The 21,886-nt window shown below is 41.2% G+C and overlaps 1 long non-coding RNA gene across 8 annotated transcripts; it reads left to right on the forward strand.

Moving 5' to 3' along the window:
• The first annotated feature begins 800 nt into the window (after nt 1-800).
• LOC103887253 lies at nt 801-21,306 on the forward strand. Of its 8 annotated transcripts, none has more exons than XR_002524144.2 (6): nt 802-3,154; nt 6,801-6,851; nt 8,642-8,713; nt 9,321-9,508; nt 10,143-10,223; nt 18,143-18,876. It is a non-coding gene; the product is annotated as an uncharacterized LOC103887253 (long non-coding RNA). The 8 variants fall into 8 exon arrangements; XR_001906112.3 differs by lacking the exon at nt 6,801-6,851 and adding an exon at nt 20,631-21,306 and having other exon boundaries at nt 805-3,154; nt 18,143-19,098; XR_002524147.2 differs by lacking the exon at nt 6,801-6,851 and having other exon boundaries at nt 801-3,154; nt 10,070-10,223.
• The last annotated feature ends 580 nt before the right edge of the window (nt 21,307-21,886 follow it).

A 21,886-nucleotide genomic window follows, 5' to 3' on the forward strand; every position in this document is an offset into this window, starting at 1 on the left:
CGTACTTTAGGTGATTTTGAAAGTTAGACCCCACATACATTATATAAGAATATTATATCTCTATTCGTATCTGGGGAAAGAGATACAGAAACAAAAGTCTATTCATTAAAGTCAAACTGGAAATTCAATTTCATGGGTTTTTTTTCCAGATGGAGTCTTGCTCTGTTGCCCAGGCTGGAATGCAGTGGTGCGATCTCTGCTCACTGCAACCTCCACTTCCTGGGTTCAAGTGATTCTCCTGCCTCAGCCTCTCTAGTAGCTGGGATTACAGGCACCCACAACCACACCTGGCTAATTTTTGTATTTTTAGTAGAGATGGGATTTCACCATGTAGATCAGGCTGGTCTTAAACTCCTGACCTCAAGCAATCCACCCACCTCAGCCTCCCAAAGTGCTGGGATTACAGGCATGAGCCACCATGCCTGGCCCTGGAAATTCAACTTATAATTTAATCCATTATGGTAGCTAATAGAAAATAAATTTTGTTTGTGTCCAGAGAATCTGAAAAAATTGCAAAGGATTTTCATACTTAAGGAAGGAGGCTATAAATGCAAGAAGAATTTGAGTTTTGTCTATGCTACTGTTTGTTTGTTTGTTTGTTTATTGAGACAGATTCTTGTTGTGTCCCCCAGGCTGGAGTGCAGTGGTCCGATCTCGGTTCACTGCAACTTCTGCCTCCCAGGTTCAAGCAATTCTCATGCCTCAGCCTCCTGAATTGCTGGGATTACAGGTATATGTCACTATGCCCGGATAATTTTTGTATTTTTAGTAGAGATGGGATTTCACTATGTTGGCCAGGCTGGTCTCAAACTCCTGACCTCAGGTGATCTGACTGCCTCAGCCTCCCAAAGTGTTGGGATTACAGGCGTGAGTCACCACGTCTGGTGATACTACTGTATAGAGGAATCTATTTTGCCTCTTTGTAAGTCTTTACACCTATGCTATATGTACCCCTGCTGGCTTTCAGCTAGCTTCTGACATACGGCAAATGTGGGGAAAGGTCACAGCACAGGCTACACTCCATCATATCCACAGCAAGGTAAACTCGAACAGCTAAAGCATAGGGGTATGAAAATAATCTTACAAATCATAGTGGACATTCTCGGCTCTCACATGCGTGACAAGAATATTTGGGGGACCATCAGGTATCAGTAGAGGAAATTTTAAAGATCGTGTGGCCTAATCTATTAATTTCACAGATGAGAGAACTGAGGCTTAGACAGATTAAAAAGACGTGTCTAAGTTGCATCATGGCAAGGTGAGAACTAGAATTCAGTCCTCACTCAGCCCTGTACACTGTTTCTTCACCTAAGTATACATATAGAAAAAAACATAGATTCTAATAACTTTTTGGACTACAGGATTTTTCCAATGGTACAGTCATCCAAATTTAATATATTGATATTTTCATATTTTTTAAAACTTTTAAAAATATATGCACAACACAAACACATCTTGATAATTCCTATGCATTGCGTATCCAGTGCTTACACACAGAAGGGGCATTCTCTGGAGTTTGCCCTGGGTCAGAGCCTTCTCACCTCCCAGCACAAGCCAGTAGCTTAAGGCTCAGTCTCCTGGCTTCGGTGCACTGGGCAGGAGACGTGGTTCCCAGGACCACTCAGCCAGGTGGTTCCTTCAGCTCTCAGCACACAACCGAGTTCAGGCTGCAGGCTTTCCATCACAAGCCAACTACAGAGTGACGCATGTTCTCTACACATGCCGTGACTGAGTACGTTGTGTTCTGAAAATATTGGGGAGTTAATTCGTGTGTTGTGCCTACTGCTTCGTGGACCTGTGCTCATTGCATACTTACAGCCATCTACAAGGGTGTCACCATTATTTGTATCTTATTAGGCTTAGAGAGGTGAAGTGACTTGCTCAAAATAACACGGTTAGCAAATGACGGAACCCACATCCAACAGGGAGAATGTGGGAAGAAATCAGCGAAGCTTATCTAACAGATATCTGCCAAGGGTTGGAAAAAATAAGATTTATTGTTGCTCCACTGAGCAGAACACAGCCCATCAGAGGTTACTGCACCTGTAACAGCATGTGCTTTCAAAACACTGGTGGCCAAAGAGTACTAAATAACTTGCCTATCATACTTAATCTCTCTAGGGTTCAAAGAGAGGTGTAGAGTGAAATGACCTGTAAGACCTCTGAGCCTAAAATATAATCTAATAGACTCAGCTTTACCGCGGTCATTGAGAGGATGGCCAACAACCGGCCGCCACCGTGCAAAGCACGATTTCTCCACCATCTGCAGTCCACTCGCACAAATACCCCAGTGAAACACTTCTTTCTCTCCACCCACTTTGAGTAGGATGAAATGGCACATTCCATTTTCAAAGTGGGCAGCTTGCACGTATCAGCAGTACCAGGAATTTGGAAAACGATAACGTGGAACCCACGATAACTTGCTGGCTGAATTTTCTCACCCAGGTAACCCAGGTTGATTAGGGCTAGAGAGCCATGGGGATTTTAAATGCCGCTTCAAAGCCAGCCAGGAGCAGAATCAGCGCTGATTTGCGTTTATGATAATGACATTTGAAAGGCTAAAGATTACAAGGTTGTTTACAGAGATGGACTTCGAAAATAATTGTATCTAAGGTCTCGTAAACATAAAAGAAAGTTGTTTTGTCGTAGATGATTGAAACAAAAACTTTCCTTTAAAGAGGAAGTAAATAGACTAGTTTCAGACAAAAACAACTTCAAAGGCAATCAGAAAATTCCGTGGAATTTTACAGAGGGAATCTCACTCAAAGAATTCTCTAAAATTGCCTAAACTTAAAAGCATTATTTTTCTTGAGTCATCTAATTTAGATTGCATACCAAACCCTGTAATAAACCTCCTGCAAAGGAATAATAATAGACCATAGGCATTATATATGTTCAGTGTTCACTGCGTGTAAATACAATGATTGACCTTCCATCAACAGACAAGAGGCATAACTCCATGGTAACAGAGAAATAGAGGTCACAATCATATTTTCCAAGGCAATTTTTGGCCCTCAGGAGGGATTCACTATTATACTTGGAGGCCACGTCACCTGAGAGTCAATGGACAACGATCAAATTTCACCTTGAGCAGATTCTTTTGTTTACTTTCTAGTCACAAATAGCTTGGCCCTAAGTGGCGGCTCCCATTCTGGTAAGATGCTTTTATTCATCGCGTAATCACCAGTTCCCTGTACTGGGGGTGTGGATGGGGCGTCAGAGGCTCCTGCTGGTCTTTAGGGTATCTGACCTCCATTAATCCTAGAGGTAGTATTTGGAGAGATTTTTAAAAGCTTTGTTTCTGTGACCAGCAAAACCTGAGTTTGACACTGAGGTCAGCCTGTTGCAGCCAGTGGCTTAACCTGTCTTTTTGCCCCAATAAATTGTGAACAGCAGCACCCGATCTTAGAGTTGTTGTGAAAATTAAAGAAGGTGATGATTAGACAGCACCCAGCCCAATACCTGAAACTGTACCAGCACCCAGTGAGCATAGCTATTCCCGTGACCACCACACATTTACCTTATCTCAGCAGTGTGCCTGTGTCACTTTTTCGGAAAGAGTGAGCAGATGATAGAGACCATTTTAAAATACGAAATATAAGTGTATTATTTAAACAATTTCCCCTTGGCTCATATAGGTTGAGACAGAAATTATTTTGTGGGTTGTGAAGTTGAATGAGACATATTACTAAGCTTTTACGTAACATAGGAATAAAAACCATTGTTGTATCTCTGATGCAGATACATAAAATATACAGATGCATAAATGTTCATATGTGTCTGTATATATATATGTACAAATTTAGTCATTTCATAGATCTTGGGTAAATGACATTAACAAGCAAAATACAGAGGAGAATTTCATTTGTTCTGAATAATAAATATATTACAGAAACGAAACGGCAGCATCAAAAACAGCACTTTAGCAAGTATGGAGTTTGTAATAAAAGGCTTTTTTGTAGGCTAACATCAAGACATTCACAGCAGTTTAACTGAAGAATCTGCAAAATTTTGCAGTTATTCCAATCCCTTCTATGTTAAGGATTACCTTTAAATCAATATCTCATTTTCTCTCTAAAATCTATTGAAAGAGAGAAAAAAAAAAAAAAAACCACAACAGAACCAGGATTGTTCCTCTGGCTAATGGTGTCACACATAAAATGCTCAATCACAGGGTGACTTGAAAAGGTTCAAAGCAGAACTTCCAGATTTAAGCTGCTATTGCTTTCCCTGGAAACTGAAGGAAAGGGGCCAACAGCTATTTGACAGTAAAGTTAGAATTTTTATAAAATATTTTCTTTGAAAAATCCATTATATATAAAATATATATAAATATATATAAATATATTGTATTTATAAAATATATATATTATATATAATATATGTAATATATTTATACATATTATATGTAAATATATATAAATATACATATTTTAGAGTTTTGCTCTTGTTGCCCAGGCTGATATGTGTGGTGTGATCTTGGCTCACTGCAACCTCCACCTCCTAGTTTCAAGCAATTCTCCTGCTTCAGCCTCCCATGTAGCTGGGATTACAGGCACCCACCATCATGCCCGGCTAATTTTTGTATTTTTAGTAGAGATGAGGTTTCACCAGGTTGGCCAGGCTGGTCTCGAACTCCTGACCTCAGGTGATCTGCCTGCCTTGGTGTCCCAGAGTAGTTGAATTATAGGCATGAGTTGCCATGCCCAGCCAAAAATCCATAATATATTTCTATAATGTCTTCTTTACTGTGAATTCTCTAAGACAAATAACTATGTATATCATAGAATTTAGGTGATTTAGGTCTTTATTAAACAATCCTTCACTCTCTTCTCCTCTGAACATGATGAACCTCCCTAAGGAATAAAGTCAGGACATTTTAAGGGTTTGGGCAAATGAATCATTTTACCTTCAATTTCAGAAAATAGGTCTTAATGAAAGCAAAAAGAAATCTCATTTTCCAAGTGATATGACACATCAGGAGAAACACAGGCTTTAGAGAATATACACACTTAAAAATGGATTATTTGCAATTTTTAAGCACGAAACGCACATCAGGAGAAACACAGGCTTCTAGAGAATATACACACTTAAAAATGGATTATTCACAATTTTTAAGCATAAAACAAGACACAGTGTGTGCACACACGTGCACTGCTGCTTTCTGTTGCTGGACGCGGGCGCTATCTTTGGGGCTGTCGTCCTTGCTAGCTAGTCAACACTGCACTTGTGTTGTAGCCTTCAAGGCCTAACCCTGGTTTCTGACATTACTTGGCAGGGTTGCTATGGGAACAGTGACTTTGTGTGTCCCTGAGGGAACAAAGGGGGATTGCCATTAGCGGACTTCAGAGCGGGCCTGGTGCCCTATTGGTACAGGATTGCAGAACAGCACATTCAACGTTATGGCCAAGGCGAAATTCCATGCATACTCCACATGTCTTCTTCCAGCAAACACGTCTTTAGTGCATGTTATTGCCACACTTGGGACAGGGGCCAGGACAACAGCGAGACTTTTCAGGGCTGGGCAGGGATCGCCCGTCAAGAGCAAGGGGCAGGGTTTTGAATCATGTCTTTTGTCTTCTGAATCCCAAATGACAGCTGTTTCCAGGAAATTTCAGTTTCTGTTGTCATTTTTTTTTTTTTTAATGTTGGGGTATGTGTAAGACTAATTTTAAAGTCCACGAACAATCAGTCAGATAGCAGTCTGACTTTCGCAATTCTTGCCCAAAACCAAAATGAGCTAAACTCACGCACCTGGCTAATGGGTACAGACCACTTTTGTGAAAAATTAGAGGCAATTTGAGAAATCTATTTAATAGATTTAATAATGATTTATTCTTTAATAATATTTAATTATGATTAAAATTAAAGCTATTACACCCAGCGAGTTCGCTCCTATAACTATATAACTGTTCACAGACAGAATATCTTCATTTAGGACATTCTCTTTATTAATTTGACCTTAAAATATTTTGACTTTATTATGCATAACATTCATATGGTAAAACACATGAGTCACAAGTATCTGATTCCTTTCACAGAAAAAATGAGCACATAAATACAAGTATCATTCAGATCAAGTAATAGAACATTATTACCATTCCAGAACCCTCCTTCATACCCTTGCAATCATAGCCCTTCAAAAGGTAACCAGGCAAGGCATAGTGGCTCATGCCTATAATCCCAGCACGTTGGGAGGCTGAGGTAGGAGGACTGCTTGAACTCAGGAGTTCAAGACCAGCCTGGGCAACATGGCAAAACTCAGCCTTTATTTATTTATTTTATTTATTTAATATTATTATTACAAAAATAATAATAAATAAATAAACACAAAAATTAGCTGGACGTGGTGGTGTGCGCCTATTGTCCCAGCTAGTGGGGAGCCTGAGGTGGGAGGATCACTTGAGCCAGGGAGGCTGCAGTGAGCCAAGAGCGTGCCACTGCACTCCAGCCTGGGCAACAGAGTGAGACCCTGTCTCAAAACAAAATAAAACAGAACAAAACACAATAGATAGCCACTCTTCTGATGTCTGTCATTATAAACTTATTTTACTGTGTTTTTTTTACTTTACATATATATATAGAATTATATGTATCAAACAGAAAAACTGACTCAGCAATCTGTCTTATGGGTATTCATCTGTAGTTATTTTTCATTGCTGTCTACATTCCGTGGCATGAATATAATCACGATATAGCGTAATACTATTCATGGACATTTGAGCTGTTTCCAGCTCGGGGCTCTTTATGGAAAAAGCTACTGTAAACATTTTCACCAATATCTTTTCTGTTGGTACTAGGCATGCTTTTCTCGTGGGTATATTCAGAGACGAGGAATGTTTGTTCACTGGGTAAGCCTAAATTCCTTTTAGTAGATACTGCAAATAGTTCCACAAAGTACCCTTTCCAGGTAGATTAGGCTCTGGCCAGAGTTAATGAGAGTCCATCTTTGTCAACACTTTGAATTGTCAGATTTTTTTATTTATTTATTTTCTTTTTTTGTGCCATTTTGGCAGGTGTGCTATCTCATTTTCATTCATTCATTGTCATTTTAATTTGTACTCAGAAGATCCTTGGTGCTCACCATTCAGAGCACTTATTTGGAGGACGTGTGTGTGTAGAGACTTTTGAAGTTTTCAGGCCATTTTGCCTTCCATTGAATGTTCTTTGCCTATTAGTTTGTAGTAGTTCTTTATATATATTCTATGTGTGAACCTTTGTTGAATATATATACTATAACTATCTTCTACACTGTGGTTTGCCTTTTGATTCTCTTAATGGTATATTCTGTAACACAGAGTTCTAATTTAAAGCACTAGTTTTCAGTCTTTTTTTCTTCTGTGGTAAGTCCTCTGTGTATATGTTTATTGTTTTAGAAATCTTTGATTTCTCCAAGGTCTTCTCAGTATGTTTTCATGACTGCTTTTAGAAAATATTTTTGCTGATTTTTCTCATTTCAATCCAAAACACCTGGAATGATTTTTGTTTATTGTGTGAGGTAGGGATCAAAGGCTTTTTAAAAATATGGATATACAATGGAAACAATCCATACATGTAAGAAAGATTGTTTTCCCTCAATGCATAGCAAAGAGGTTTTTTCCCTCTTATTTCTTTCCTCACAAATCATGTGAATAGTAAATGTGGGTTTTCTTCTGCACTCTATTCTATGACACTGACTTATTTGTCTGTTCTCACACCAATCAGCGCTATGCCATTTTCATTGCTGCAGCTTTAACATGGTTTGAGATCTGAGAGTAAAAGATCTCTAACCTTTTTTTATATTCTCAATTTGTCTTCATTATTTTTGATCCTTTTTGTTTTCTTTTTTTTTTTTTTTTTTTGAGATGGAGTCTGGCTCTGTCGCCCAGGCTGGAGTGCTGTGGCCGGATCTCGGCTCTCTGCAAGCTCCGCCTCCCGGGTTCACGCCATTCTCCTGCCTCAGCCTCCGGAGTAGCTGGGACTACAGGCGCCCGCCACCATGCCAGGCTCGTTTTTTTTTTTTTTGTATTTTTTAGTAGAGACGGGGTTTCACCGTGTTAGCCAGGATGGTCTCGATCTCCTGACCTCGTGATCCGCCCGTCTCGGCCTCCCAAAGTGCTGGGATTACAGGCTTGAGCCACCGCGCCCGGCCGATCCTTTTTGTTTTCATATACATTTTAGGATCAGCTTTTCAATTTGTAAAACAGAAGGACTGAGATTATGAGAGGAGTTACACTGAATTTTTAAATCAATTTGGGAGAATAAACTTAATTACAATATTGATTCTTAGAATCCTTCAATAATGTATACTGTTTATTTTCTTAAGACTTCTTGAATATCTCTCAGTAATGTTTAGTTTTCTGTGTAAAAGACTCTTGCGCACATTGCTTTTATTCCTAGAAACTTTATTTTATCTGCTACTGTAAATGTTTTCACTTTAAATAAAATTTTTAAACAGTTCATTAAAGTATATGGAAACACACTCGATTTCTCACATTAGCCTCTCATCAGTAACGCGGTTAAACTCACTGACTTATTCTAATAGTTGATCTGTATATCCGAATACATTTTCTATCCATGCAATCATGCTGACTATGCAAAATGACAGTTTTACTTTGTCTTTCCAATTCTCATGACTTTTACTTTGTTTGCCTTATTGCAGTGAAGAGAACGTCCCATGTACTATCATGTAGAAGTTGTAGTAGATGCTGTGGTCTTTCCAACAACAAACAAAGTAAGCTTTTGAAGTTTTATTATCAAGTATGACAACCTCTGTAGGGTTTTCTTGAGATACCCTTTATCAGATAAACGAAACCTCTCTCCATAGTGTGCTACCAATTTTATTTTGAATAGGTGTTGAAAATACCAAGTGCTCATTTTGTGCCTACCGAGATGCTCCTGTGACTTTTAATGGTAATATAATAAATCACATTGTTTGAATTTTAAATCTTAGCACACATTTATAGAAAAAACCCAACTTGGTTGTAATGTATAATTCTTTTTATGTGCCACAGATTTGGTTTGTTAATATTTTGTCTAGGAGTTTTGTATCTCTGCTTATGAGAACAATCTGCGTCTCATTTTCCCATCTTACAATGTCTTTGTGAAGTTCTGTTATTAAGATTGCGCTGGCCTCATGCAGAGAGTCTGAAGCGTTCCTGCCTTTGCCATTTTCTGGTTGAGTTCATGGACGGTTAGTGCCAGCTCTCCCTCCAGTGTGTTTAGTGATTGAATGATTCGGTCCTCTGGACTTGACTTTTCTTACTGAGAATGTTTCAAATTATAGGTTCAATTCCATCCATAAAAATGGAATTATAAAGATTTTGTACTTCTTGTTTTAGTTCTGGAAAGTGGTATTTTTCAAGGAATCTGCTCATGCCATCTAACATTTCAAATTGATTTGCAAAACATTGGTCATGATACTCTCTGCTTCCTAATCCAAAGAACCTGCAAATATGTTTTTTACCTGGTAAAAGGAACTTGGCAGAGATGACTAAATCGAGGATCCAGTCATGCTAACATCTCACAAGTAAGTATCTCTGTTCCAACCCTCTTCCCTGAGCTTGAGACCCTCAGCGCCCCAGCACAGCGCTGCTAACCAAGTGTCTTACAATCTTGGATGTTCCACAGGGAGGAACCAAACCTTTGAGCATCTATGCATCTCCCTCTCCTTCCTTTCCTGGATTCCTCTATCTCAATCAGATCATCATCTACTCAGGTCCTTAACCCACAACTGGGTTTATTTTAGTTATTTGTTTAACATTTAGTGGCTTCACATTATTCCTGCAGAAAAAAAGAAGAAAAAAAAAAGGGAAATTCTTACCCAGGTCTGCAAAAGCTTCTAACACCTGACCTGTAGCCACCCACACCTGGAAGCTCCAGCCTTGTCTCTCCCCAGTTCACTCAGTAAGCGCTGGACACAGGGCTGAGGTGGGACTTCCATGCCAGTGGCTTACTCTGCCTGGAAACCTCCTTTCTCTCTCCCCACTTCCTAGGCTCCGCTCAGGTGCTATTTTACCGTAAACCCTTCAGGCTGTTCTCTCTGGAAATGCCTCTCTCTTCTTCCCTTTACCTTCCATCTGAATTGCAGGATGTCTTCTTCCTAACACTCAGGACAGGTCTTCATAGCGTTTATCCTGCTTTGCCATCTGCATGTCCCACAGGGCTGAGAGCTACAAGGAGCCCGAATCACACCTCCAACTCCCCCAGAGTATAGGAACGGGTTCAGAATGTTCTTCCTGAAGGTAGGATATTTATTTCTGGGTTATGGGATGAAGAGTAATTTTTTTTGTTTTCTTTATTAGACGTTACCAAATGAACCTGCTTGGTGTTAACCACATATGGCTTTTATAATCGGAAAAACAAAACAAAACAAAACTGACAGTAAAAATACATAGAGGAAGCATTTATTATGTAAAATATTATCGTTAAAACTGCGTTGGTTTTAAATGATGGTGATTAGAGGGTATTACCTTTGTCTTCAAATTGGAAAGCCTCAGCTGTCCAGAACAATGATTTGCCCAAACACTCCATTTAATTCGAGTTTCACTGTCTGTATTTTGTAACAATAAGATTGTTGCTTCTATACCCTACACATGTGCAGAGAGATGAAGGGAAGGTGTATACTTCTAACTTCATTTCTAATCTTGGGTCCAAGTCAAGGGATTTTATTTCTAATGCTTGGTCTTTACAATTTTTCTTTTTTCTCATTTCTCCTTGATTTTCCAAAAGGGAAAAGGGGGAACTTCTGGGTTTTGTTTTCAGCATTAGTCCCAAAAGACTTCAAATGAACTTACAGGACTCCGGGTTGAACACAGTTGCCTTTCTGGCCTGAGGGTATAAACTTTTTCTTAGCCAAATTCCCTGCTGACTTCCCAAAATAGCAGATAGTAAATGTGGTCCCATATGTTTTGGTTCTAAACAGATGTATTTATGTGGATTTGTAAGTGAGTCACATCTATACTGTTATTTTACTCTAGAGTAATTGGGCCAGGCACTGTGGCTCACGCCTGTAATCCCAGCATTTTGGGAGGCCAAGGTGGGAGGATCACCTGAGGTCAGGAGATCGAGATCAGCCTGGTCAACATGGTGAAACCCCTTCTCTACTAAAAATACAAAAATTAGCCTGGCATGGTGGTGCGCACCTATAGTCCCAGCTCCTGTAGGAGGTTGAAGCAGGATAATTGCTTGAACTAGGGTGGTGGAGGTTGCAGTAAGCTGAAATTGTGCTACTGCACTCCAGCCTGGGTGACAGAGTGAGACTCCATCTCAAAAAAATAAATAAATAACACAAATAAATAAGTAGAGTAATTGGCAGAGTATTAAGGAGTCATTCTCCTGCCAGCCATGCTGAATGCACCCACCCTCGTGGCAGTGAACAGCGTCCTCTGGATGTGAGCTTAGTGCTGAGGACCAGCACGCCTTTGCTAGTGTCCTCAAAGGGAAGGCCCCCAAGGCTCAGAGAGCTGACACCCTGCCCGGGCTCTCAGACTCGGCCGCTTGGAAGTCTCTTCTCTCCTTTGTCTCGTGGCCACTATGGTGCAGGTTCTGTCTGCATCTTTCCCATCCTCCCCACCTTCCCCCAACAGTTGCCCTCAAGCTTCAGTTCCTAAAGTAGAAAAGAAATAAAAATAAAGCCAAACCAGTACGATGACTCACTGGTGAGCCAAGTATAATTTTCCTTTAATACCGCACAGCATATAAGGCTAATTTTGAGACAGCTCACTTTCCCCCATGGAATAGCCAGATAAAGTCACTTTCTTGAGGAAATACAGCTGCTTCCAAAGAGAAAAGAAATGACTTTCTCCGTGGTGATCGCCTGTTTGGAAGGTCCCAAGGCTACCTTCAGTGCCCCCTTCGCCACCTCCTCCACTGGGAGTATCGCAGGAGTCGAAATCCCAAGCGTGGTTCTTCCACAGCCTCTTTCTCATGGCCTGAAATGTGCTTTTACTGGAAAACACTCTGATACGTCCTGAAGCTAAGTGCTTCTTAGAATACGCTGTGATGTAACGAAGCAGAACATGATGGAAATCACCCCGTAAAAGCCGAGTGAGGGCAAGCATTCCCCAAACAGGCAGCGTGAGGCTTGCTTGACGTTCACACACTTCTAACAAGAAACGAGGTAGCTCACACTCAACGCCGTTACTTAAGTAAGGTTAATGGAACAGCAGAGAGGAAAAAGCACAAGAACTGAGGAAGACACAGAGCCACGGGCTCCCCGCCAAACACCTTTGGTGATTGCTACAGAAGACAACACAGGGAATCTGCCCTTAACTCCTTGAAAATAGGATGTGAGCAAGTTTTCAGTGTTAACAGGAACCGAGACAAAAACGTTCACATATTTTGTTAGCATCTGTGCTTTGGGACATGAGCTACGTTCTTGAAAATTCTGAGTTTGGGCTACGTGATTTTATGAGGCAGAGAATTCACAATAAAGCCGTATACAATCATTTGTTCTATGATGGAAATGTTCAAAGAAATAATCTCTTCCTGGGTACAAAAGTGGACATTAGGATTGACTGGAAAGATTAGCCCTCTTTATATACAAAAACAGGTTTGGGGAGAGGATCGTCGAAGAGGTGGAGAGGCAGCCTCAGAGAGAGAGAGGGAGCAACCTCGGATGAGTCACTCAACTCTGCTAAACTTCAACTTATCCCTGTGAAAATGAGGATAATGATACCTGTTCTTACAATGTCAGGCAGGTGTCATGGTTATGACAGCAAATGAGATGCTTCATCTGAAAGCGTTAACCAACCTGGAGACAGTATTTACTCCCACTGAAGGCAGCTCTGTTCATGAACTTTGGCACAGAAACTGGTTTTCAGAAACAAATCCATTAGAAAAAAGGTACTCAACGTTTATTTATATAGAGTTTGTTTGCATTACATTCCTAGAAACAATGTTTGGTTTTCCAAAGAGCGTAGATACACTATGTTTGGCTGTAACATGATAATTGTGTTTCCAAGAAAGCTTATACTGCTAGAGATTATTTTATAAACTATTGATTCTGTGGGAAAAGTTTGGGAATGAAAGTTGGATGGTTTCAGATTTACAATTGAAACATTATTTTGCAGATAGGCATTTTAGTAGGTAGGAGATTCAGTATCACAGATGTATAAAGGTAAGCCTCCACATCACGGAGTGATTCTTTCATTTGAATGCACTGATGCTTCTCACACAGAGTGGCCTTTGCCTCCAATCTACACCAGCACCATCATTTTACAGGCATCTCACGCATTCTAGATAATTTTCTCACCCACTATCACAATGTTGAATGCACAGAGCTACTCCAAGTGTCTCTATTGCCTGGACAATAACCCTGGGTAACAACCAATTACTGGCTTCTCGGGCAAATTCTGTTCCCAGAATAATCTACCTCTTTTTAGCCATTTAAAATAATACAACCTCTTGCTGTAGAATTAATGTCTATATTGACTTTCATTTCAATTTTTAAAACAAATTAAACTTCCCGAAACCCATTTCCAGGTTAGACTGAATAGCAACAGTGGCGATGATAATAATAGTAATAAAATGGTTCTTACTTATTGAGTGCTTACTCTAATGCTTCAGCAGCATTTCAGTGTCACTGATGAAGGTCATTTGGTATCGCAGTATTTTACAGTGAACAAGCACATCAGAAAACCGCTTCTCTGGTTCAGCTGCAGTCTATATTCCCCGAGCTACTAAATTGTAGCCACAAACCAGGGATCCAAATAATAACAAGAACACCTCTAATCCCTGAGTGTTTAACCTAGGTGAAACTTGCTAAATGCTTTGTGTATAGATTATCTTATTTAACCTGAACAATGAAAGTTAAGAGATAAGTACAGTTATGCTCACTTTATAGGTTAAAAACACTAAGCTTCAGAAAATTGAGTATCTCCTCTAGAATATTACAGCTAGGAATGTATCAAATCATGATTTGAACCTAGGTATGGGCAACTTCAACATTTCAACTTTAAATCACGGCTTCATTTGAGGGGAACAAAAGAATTGTTATAAATTATTTTATGTGTCTCAACAGAGCGGAATGTTTAAATTTCTATTAAACATAGACTACCCTACAAAGTGGGGTATGAATTATAAAACAAACAACTTTATTAGAGCCACACTCAGTTTGCCCATATCCTAAGCTATCATCCGCTTCCATGGAACATCTGTGAATAGAGCTGGACTAGCTGTCTGAACTCAGCACTAGCTATAGACTTAAGTTGATAAAGAACTTGCATATATATTTATACACACACACATATATATATATACACATGTGTATATACATACACATATATATACATAGACATATATTCAGAGGGAAAGTTAGGGCAGCAGGAACACTGTCCAGACAGATTTGGGATCATGGAAAGAAAACTGTTTTCTGGCCCCTTGATTTTTAATACGTGTCTTTTTTTTTAACTTGTGTTTTACGTTCAAGAATACATGTGCAGGTTGGTTATATAGGTAAATTGCATGTCAGAGGGGTTTGCTGTACAGCTTATTTCATCACCCAGGTAATCAGTACCCAATCAGCAGTTTTCTCTACCCTCCCTCCTCCCACCTCCACTCTCAAGTGGACTCTGATGTCTGTTGTTTCCTTCCCCGAGTCTCTGTGTGCTCAGTATCCAGCTCCCACTTATAATTGAGAACGTGTGGTTATTTGGTTTTCTGTTCCTGTGTTAGTTTGCTTAGGGTGATGGCCTCCAGCTCCACCCATGTCACTGCAAAGGATATCATGCTGTTTTTTTTAATGGCTGCATAGTATTCCCTGGTGTTTATGAAACATTTAATCTTTGCCTGGATTCAAAAAGACTTCTGAGTAAACTAAAGCCTTCCCCAGCCCCTCGCCAACCACACCTTCTCAATTCAGAATAGAGACATAAAGCTCTTATTTCTGCAGCTGACAGGAGAAAATAGTTTAGGATCTAAAACCAGTGTGGAAGCTGTCTATATCTAATAACACTGTGGAGCAAATAAATTCATTGCTTAATTAGGGGTACCTCTGGTAACTTCTTTATCTTCATCAAAATTTCACTGGAAAACTACACTGCTTCAAAGCTGATCATGATCGAGATTATTTTGATATATGTTAATGCCTCCATGAGCAAATGCTATGGGCAGTTTTAAGATGTCCCAAATTAAATCATCGCAGCCATACTCCTCTAACGGTATTTATGATCATAAACTATATGATTTATCTGCAGTATCAGGTATCTATATGATACCTGATTTATCACAGTACTAATTTCTTTACATATATTATCTCATTTGGATCTCTCAACACCTTTAAATATATAGGCACTAATACCATTCTCAATTAATTGACGAAGCATTTGAGGCATATATAGGTAACTTGCCTTGAAATAAGAAACTACATTCTTAACCAACTGGTTAAACTTCACCATTCAATTTTTACGGTCAATAATGTAAACTTGGGGCTGAAATGACCCAATTATTTGCAATTCTTTGCATGAGGGTTATAGTGACAAACACTTGCCTTCGGTTTCACGGTGGCAAGTCTATGCAAACCTGCCCCCCGAAGTCCAAGGAGGCTGAGAGGTCAAAGAAAGAGGCTGGCAAATCCAGACTCTTAAAAAGAAACATTTAACAGCGTCTTACCAACAGAAGTCACATCTGTGTCTTTAGGGGGCTAGACAAGAGAATGGATCCCCGCCATTAGCTCCAGACCCAGAGCTCATGTACCAGGGAAAGGGTGGTTCAGAAGAGACATGCAGGACAACTGAAGTATGATAACATCACAGTTGTTTGACCTAAGGGCAGGATTTACGCTAAGTGCCTGCTCTAACACAAGGAACAATCGATACACTGGAAATCTTAGAGGCCTTCCTGGAACTGGGGTTCATCAAAGCCAACATGGAAGATTAGCTTCCAAGATAGAGTCTCTGGGCCTTACTGGTGCTGCCTGTAGCATTCTAGCACCTACCTCCACATAAAAGTGAGAGGTGGTTCCCATTCATATTGGAGTCTTGGAGGGATCCATACGTTTCATGCGGGGATGTCAGTCATGGCTGGCTGATATGCTTATACAACATTACTGAGACCATAACTTTACAGTCTTTGTTCTTTCAATGTATCTCAAGACCTGATTCTGAGAAATAATACTGCTGGGGAATTGCATAAATGATATGCATTTCATTCTTCCGTTCTTCACTGCAAAAAAGAAACAAACTGTGAATTCGGACTTTATCTTTCTGGCCCCAGATGGAGGAGCTTGTCCTGACTTGTCATTACTGTTGGACCTCTTGACTTACATAGAGGGATGCATTTCGACATGACACAGAAAGGTTTCCCAGGACGGGCAATCAGAGGAGGTTTGTCATCTGCTCGTCACCCAGTATCTTCCTTATTAATAATACTCAAGAGGAAATTTTGTCTGAATACTTCACAACTGGTGGTGGGGATTAGGGGAGGTAAAAACAACAGAAAAGAAAGTTTCATTCAAAAATGTAACCTGTATTTTTCAATGTTATCTTCCTTTTTATTGATACATCATAATGGTACTTATTTATGGGGAATCTGTGATATTTCGATACACACATACAATGTGTAATGGTCAGATAGGGTAATTAGGATGTCCATCACTGCAAACATTTGTCATTTTTTGTCATTATGTTTCAATGCTTTCTTCCATTTTACTGATACAAACCAATGATACATATTTATGGGGAACCTGTGATATTTCGATACACACTTACAATATGTAATGGTCAAATAGGGTAATTAGGATATCTATTACTGCAAACATTTGTCATTTCTTTGTATTGAGAGCATTTCTATATTAGTCTGTTTTCATGCTGCTGATAAAGACTTACCTGAGACTGGATAATTTATAAGGAGAAAGAGGTTTAATGGACTCAGAGTTCCACGTGGTTGAGAAGGCCTCACAATCAGGGTGGAAAGCGAAAGGCACGTCTTACATGGTGGCAGACCAGAGAGAATTGAAAACCAAGTGAAAGGGGTTTCCCCTGAAAAAACCATCAGATCTCGTGAGACTTGTTCACTACCACGAGAACAGTGTGGGGGAAACCACTCCCATGATTCAATTATCTCCCACTGGGTCCCTTCTACAACACATGGCAATCATGAAAGCTATAATTCCAGATGAGATTTGGGTGGGGACACAGTCAAACCATATCATCTTCAAATCTCTTCTAGCTATTTTGAAATATACAATACATTATTGCTAACTATAGTTATCCTATTGTGCCATCAAACACTAGAACCTATTTCTTCATCTAACTGTATGTACCCATTAACCAACCTCTCCTTCTCTCTCCACCCTTCCCAGCCTTCAGTTACCATCATCTATGCTCTGCCTTCATGAAATTCACTTCTGTAGATTCCACATATGAGTGAGAACATGTATGACCTGTCTTTCTGAGCCTGGCTTATTCCACTTAACATATGTCCTTCAGTTCCATCCTCATTACTGCAAATGACAAGATTGCCTTCTTTTTACGGCTGAATAGTATTCCACTGTGTCTACGTACCACATTTTCTTTCTCCAGTCATCTGTTGATGGACACTTAGGTTGATTCCACATCTTGGCTATTGTGAATAGTGCTGTGATAAAATAAATATTTCTCAAAAGGAGACATACACATGGCCAATAAGAATATATTTAAAATGTTCAACATCACTAATCAACAGATACAAATCAAAACCACAATGAGCTATCATCTCACCCCAGTTACAACAGCTATTTTCAAAAGGACAAAACAACCAATGCTGGCAAAGATGCCGAGAAAAGAAAACTCTTGTACACTGTTGACAGAAATGTAAGCTAGAATAGCCACTGTGAAAAACAGTATAGGGATTCCTCAAGAAACCAAAAGTAGAATTCTGATCCAGCAATCCCACTTCTGAGTATGCACCCCAAGGAAAGGAAATCAGTGTGCCAAAGAAACACCTGCACCCCATGTTTATTGCAGCACTGATCACAACTGCCAAGATGTGGAATTAACATATACTTTTGTGAATAGTTGTATTATCTGAATGCTTCATTGTTCCTTTTCTTCTAGCCATGTGCCAGCAACTTAAATTTATCAGTGATGGAGAACACCTGGCATTCATTTCTGCATGAGTGCCCTTTTGGTTGCTGTGTATTCTTGTACCTTGATTTTTTTTTTTTTCTGTTTTTCTACATGAGTGTTGACTGCAGAGTTCCCTGATTGTCTCAAAGTACATGTTCTTTATTGCCTCAAGTAGTGCTGGTGATGAACACACTTTAGTCCTAGTCAGCCACTGGAACCGATTGACGGCAAAGTCCTGATGCCTCTTCTCTCAGCCCAGGGCAGATGGATGTGCTATGTGGAGCCCGCGCAAAACAGAAACATGGAACTCGTGGGACAAGAGTCAACCTCCCACCTAAGGCCTGCAGCCTCCACCAGGGCAGAGAGCAAGTTTCTCTCAGCTCCTGCTCTCAGGTGGCGACCTGGCAAGGAGGAGAGCTTGGCAGCAGCTGCAGGCATTGGACGGGGACTCCTGGCTCCTCTCCTAGCTCTGCCAGCACCCGCCATAAGGTACTCAGATCATGCGACTTCCCTCTGTCTCCATCTCTGCATCTTTAAAATGGGGCTAGGAATGCCAGTCTGATTCAGTATTTAAAAAGAAGAAATCGGGAGTGTCTTCCATTAATAAGAGCACTTTTCTCATAGACTTATAAAGAGAATTAATCAGAAAAATGATAAATAATGCTTGGCTCAGAATGTGCACTCCATGAACGTCAGCTGCTACCACTTAAGAAGGGTGCGGACCCCCAGCTGCATCCACGCCAGTTCCCGTTGTCTCACCCTGGACTGGCGACACCCATCTTAAGTCACAATTGAGAATACAAGCAAGTCACGCTGAAATCTGCCCGAATAAACGTCCGTCTTCACAGAACAAGCCTGTTTACATTTGAACCCACAGTTTTTCGGTCACATCCAGACTTCAAGGAGGGAAGAGGGTTCCACCGCGGGCTTCCTGTAGCGAGCATGGGGGCCATGTCTGGGCCCCCTGTGGTGTTCTGTCACCATAGACCGTGACCTTCAAACAACACAGTCACTTCTCACAGTGCTAGAGGTCAGAAGTCCCAGATCAAGGTGCTGGCAGATCTGGTATCCAGTGAGTACCTGTTTCCTTGGTCATACATGGCAGCTTCTGACTGTGTCCCCACATGGTGGAAGGAGTGAGGGAGCTCTCCACAATCTCTTTCAAAAGGGCGTGAATCCCATTCATGGGGGTCCACCTTTATGAGTTCATCATCTCCTAAAGCCCCCAACTGCTAACACCATCACTTTGGGGGTGAGAATTTCAGCATGTGAATTAGGGGGAGACTCAAACATTGACACCACAAACAGGCAAAGAGGCTGCAGCTGTGAGTGAGGCCTCGGTATCTCCCTCCTGACAGCTGCTGGGATGGGACCCAGCAGGTTCTGGAGGATCAGGAGGTCCACCTGGGACAAGAGCTGATTGGTTAGTAGGGGAGCTGGAAAAGCAACAGACACCTCCCTTAGTCGCCTTCCCTGGGGCCCGACTCCTGTGTGACACCCCCTGACCACCGCCACCCTGTTCTGTCTAACTCAGTCTGAGCTGTCAGGCCACAGCAAAGGCATCACTCCAGGACAGCAAAGGCCCTGTCTCCCTCCCTTCCAACTCCTCAGACTTCACCCTGGTAACACATTTGTTTAAACATACATTTTTACCCCTTGTAAAAAGATCTAGGAGACATGAGGTCAGCCCAGCAGTTTAGGTATCCCAAAGAAACTGCTCTCGGAGCTAAAGTAAGAAGCAGTGTGTGTCTTTAGCGCAAATAAAGAGTTGGAACAAGATAAAACACAGTGATCCTTCACCGGCCAATCTCCAGGTGGATCTCAGGAATCCTATGTGATGTGTGACATCACCTGGGAAAGCCCCGCTGTTGCCATGGAGATGCACATCCCAGGCCTCGGGAAGCTGCCCCACCTCTCCGCCGCCTTCTTCCAGACTGGTCATGGCAGGCTGGCTCCGATCTGGGTCCCAGACAGAGGGGATTGGTTTGCCTTTTTTCTTTTCTTTTCTTTTCTTTTTTTCTTTGCTTTGCTTTTTAAACTGCAGTGACTGTGTGTATTTGTGTGTGTGTGTGTGTGTGTGTGTATATATGTGTGTATATATATACATATATATATATATATAGAGAGAGAGAGAGAGAGAAGCAGAGTGCCCCATGACGCAAGGTGCCCACCTGGACACATACGCTGTGGGCAGACAATAAACCCTTATGAGGTTCTGGAGTGGCAGCAGCATGGCCTCCTGCCCGCCTGGCTGGCTGGAGCCTCCCCCTCACAGGTGCGGTAGGGTTGAAACATCAGAAATGCCGAGAAACGTCGCCTTGCAGCCTGATTGGGGACACCTGTGATCCATGATTTCTGCTGCTCCACTGCTGAAAAAAAGAAAAAGGCTCTGAGTGCCTCCTCCGCTGTGGTTTCTCTCCTATTTAAGTAAAATTGGAAACTTTTTAAAAAAGAAAGCACAATCATTTAATTAGTGCAGGCTGTCTTTTCTGGTTTTCTGAGAAGGGCATTCTCACACACATTCGTCTATCTTAAACCCTTTCAACATTCTGCATGCTCTTCCTAATTCCAGAGAGACAGAATTTTTATTTCCTTCGATAGCAGGGATACCTACAATGGAATTTATGCCTCGATTAACAGCTTGACCAAGGGTTTACAAGTGGTTGAATGTCGTAAAAATGAAGAATTCGAAGCAACGCAAAGAGAGAAAGTGAACCTCCCATAGACACCTGCTCTCTGCAAATAATGGACTCCTTCCCTTTGTCTTAAGGGGTCTTACGCTACCTGTTTCTATGTTCTTTGCTGGTTCCCATGACAGAAATACACACATTTCAGACAAGATTAAAATATAAAATCCCAACCATAGCCTCATCTTTGCACACACTCTCTCATTTCCTGTTGGTACCAGCACTTTTCTATTTCGGTGCTGGGTATGGCTCACTAACCTACAGCAGCTTCCTCATTTGCACCTGACGTCTTCCCAAACAGCATTTAAGGGACGGAGCACAGCCCAGAAGGCAGAAGCGAAGGACAACTGCCAAGCCCCAAGTGGGAGCAGGGGTCTGGGAAGGAAGACACTCATGGTAAAGGTAAAACCAAAGAAATCACACGCCTAGGAAATAACAGATTCTTCTGCATAAAATAGACTTGTGAGAAACTAATTGCTACAGATTTTATCTCGCCCAAAATAAACCGCAGGGAGGATATCATGAGCATACTGTAACGCATAAAATCTTGACACTTGTGATAAAATACTCAAAATACACCCTGGAAGGTTGGAGCTTGTCTTCAGTGTTGGGTTCTGTAAATTATTTCAAACAGCTCGCCATATTTGTGGTATCACATTGAACCGGGTGTGAGAGGCAGGGAAGAAACAAAGTAGACACGGCTCTTCCTTGGAGATGTCTAGCCCAGAAGGCGGTTTCCGAACAGCCCAGGAGAGAGGAAAGCTCCATTTCAGGGATGCAGACATGTTGGCCAGGACCGCAGAAGGAGGTGGCCAAAGAACCCCCTTCTCAGAGGCAGGGACTTGGAATCTCTGCCCCGTGGCCTCTGGGAGAGTGGAGGCTGCTCTCGGGCAATTATCCCAAATGATTGTTTATCACTCCCAGTTCCGAGAAGGCCTGGAAAGATTACATTCCAAAGACTTGATCACTGAAAATGCCCGGGTGCAAGCTGTAATTACGGCTTTCTCAGAGCCTACAGCATCTCCCCTGGGATTATTTGCATAAAGTCATTGCCTGTGGCAATTCCTGAACACAGCAGTGCCCTCACTCTCATCCTACAGGCCATGGAGAGGGCTGCCTGGGCGAGTGTTTCAGCATAAACTTGCGCTCAGCAACCTCCGTGTAGCTGCCTCT

The sequence above is a fragment of the Papio anubis genome, chromosome 11 (assembly GCF_008728515.1).
Source record: "Papio anubis isolate 15944 chromosome 11, Panubis1.0, whole genome shotgun sequence".
Lineage (NCBI taxonomy): Eukaryota > Metazoa > Chordata > Mammalia > Primates > Cercopithecidae > Papio > Papio anubis.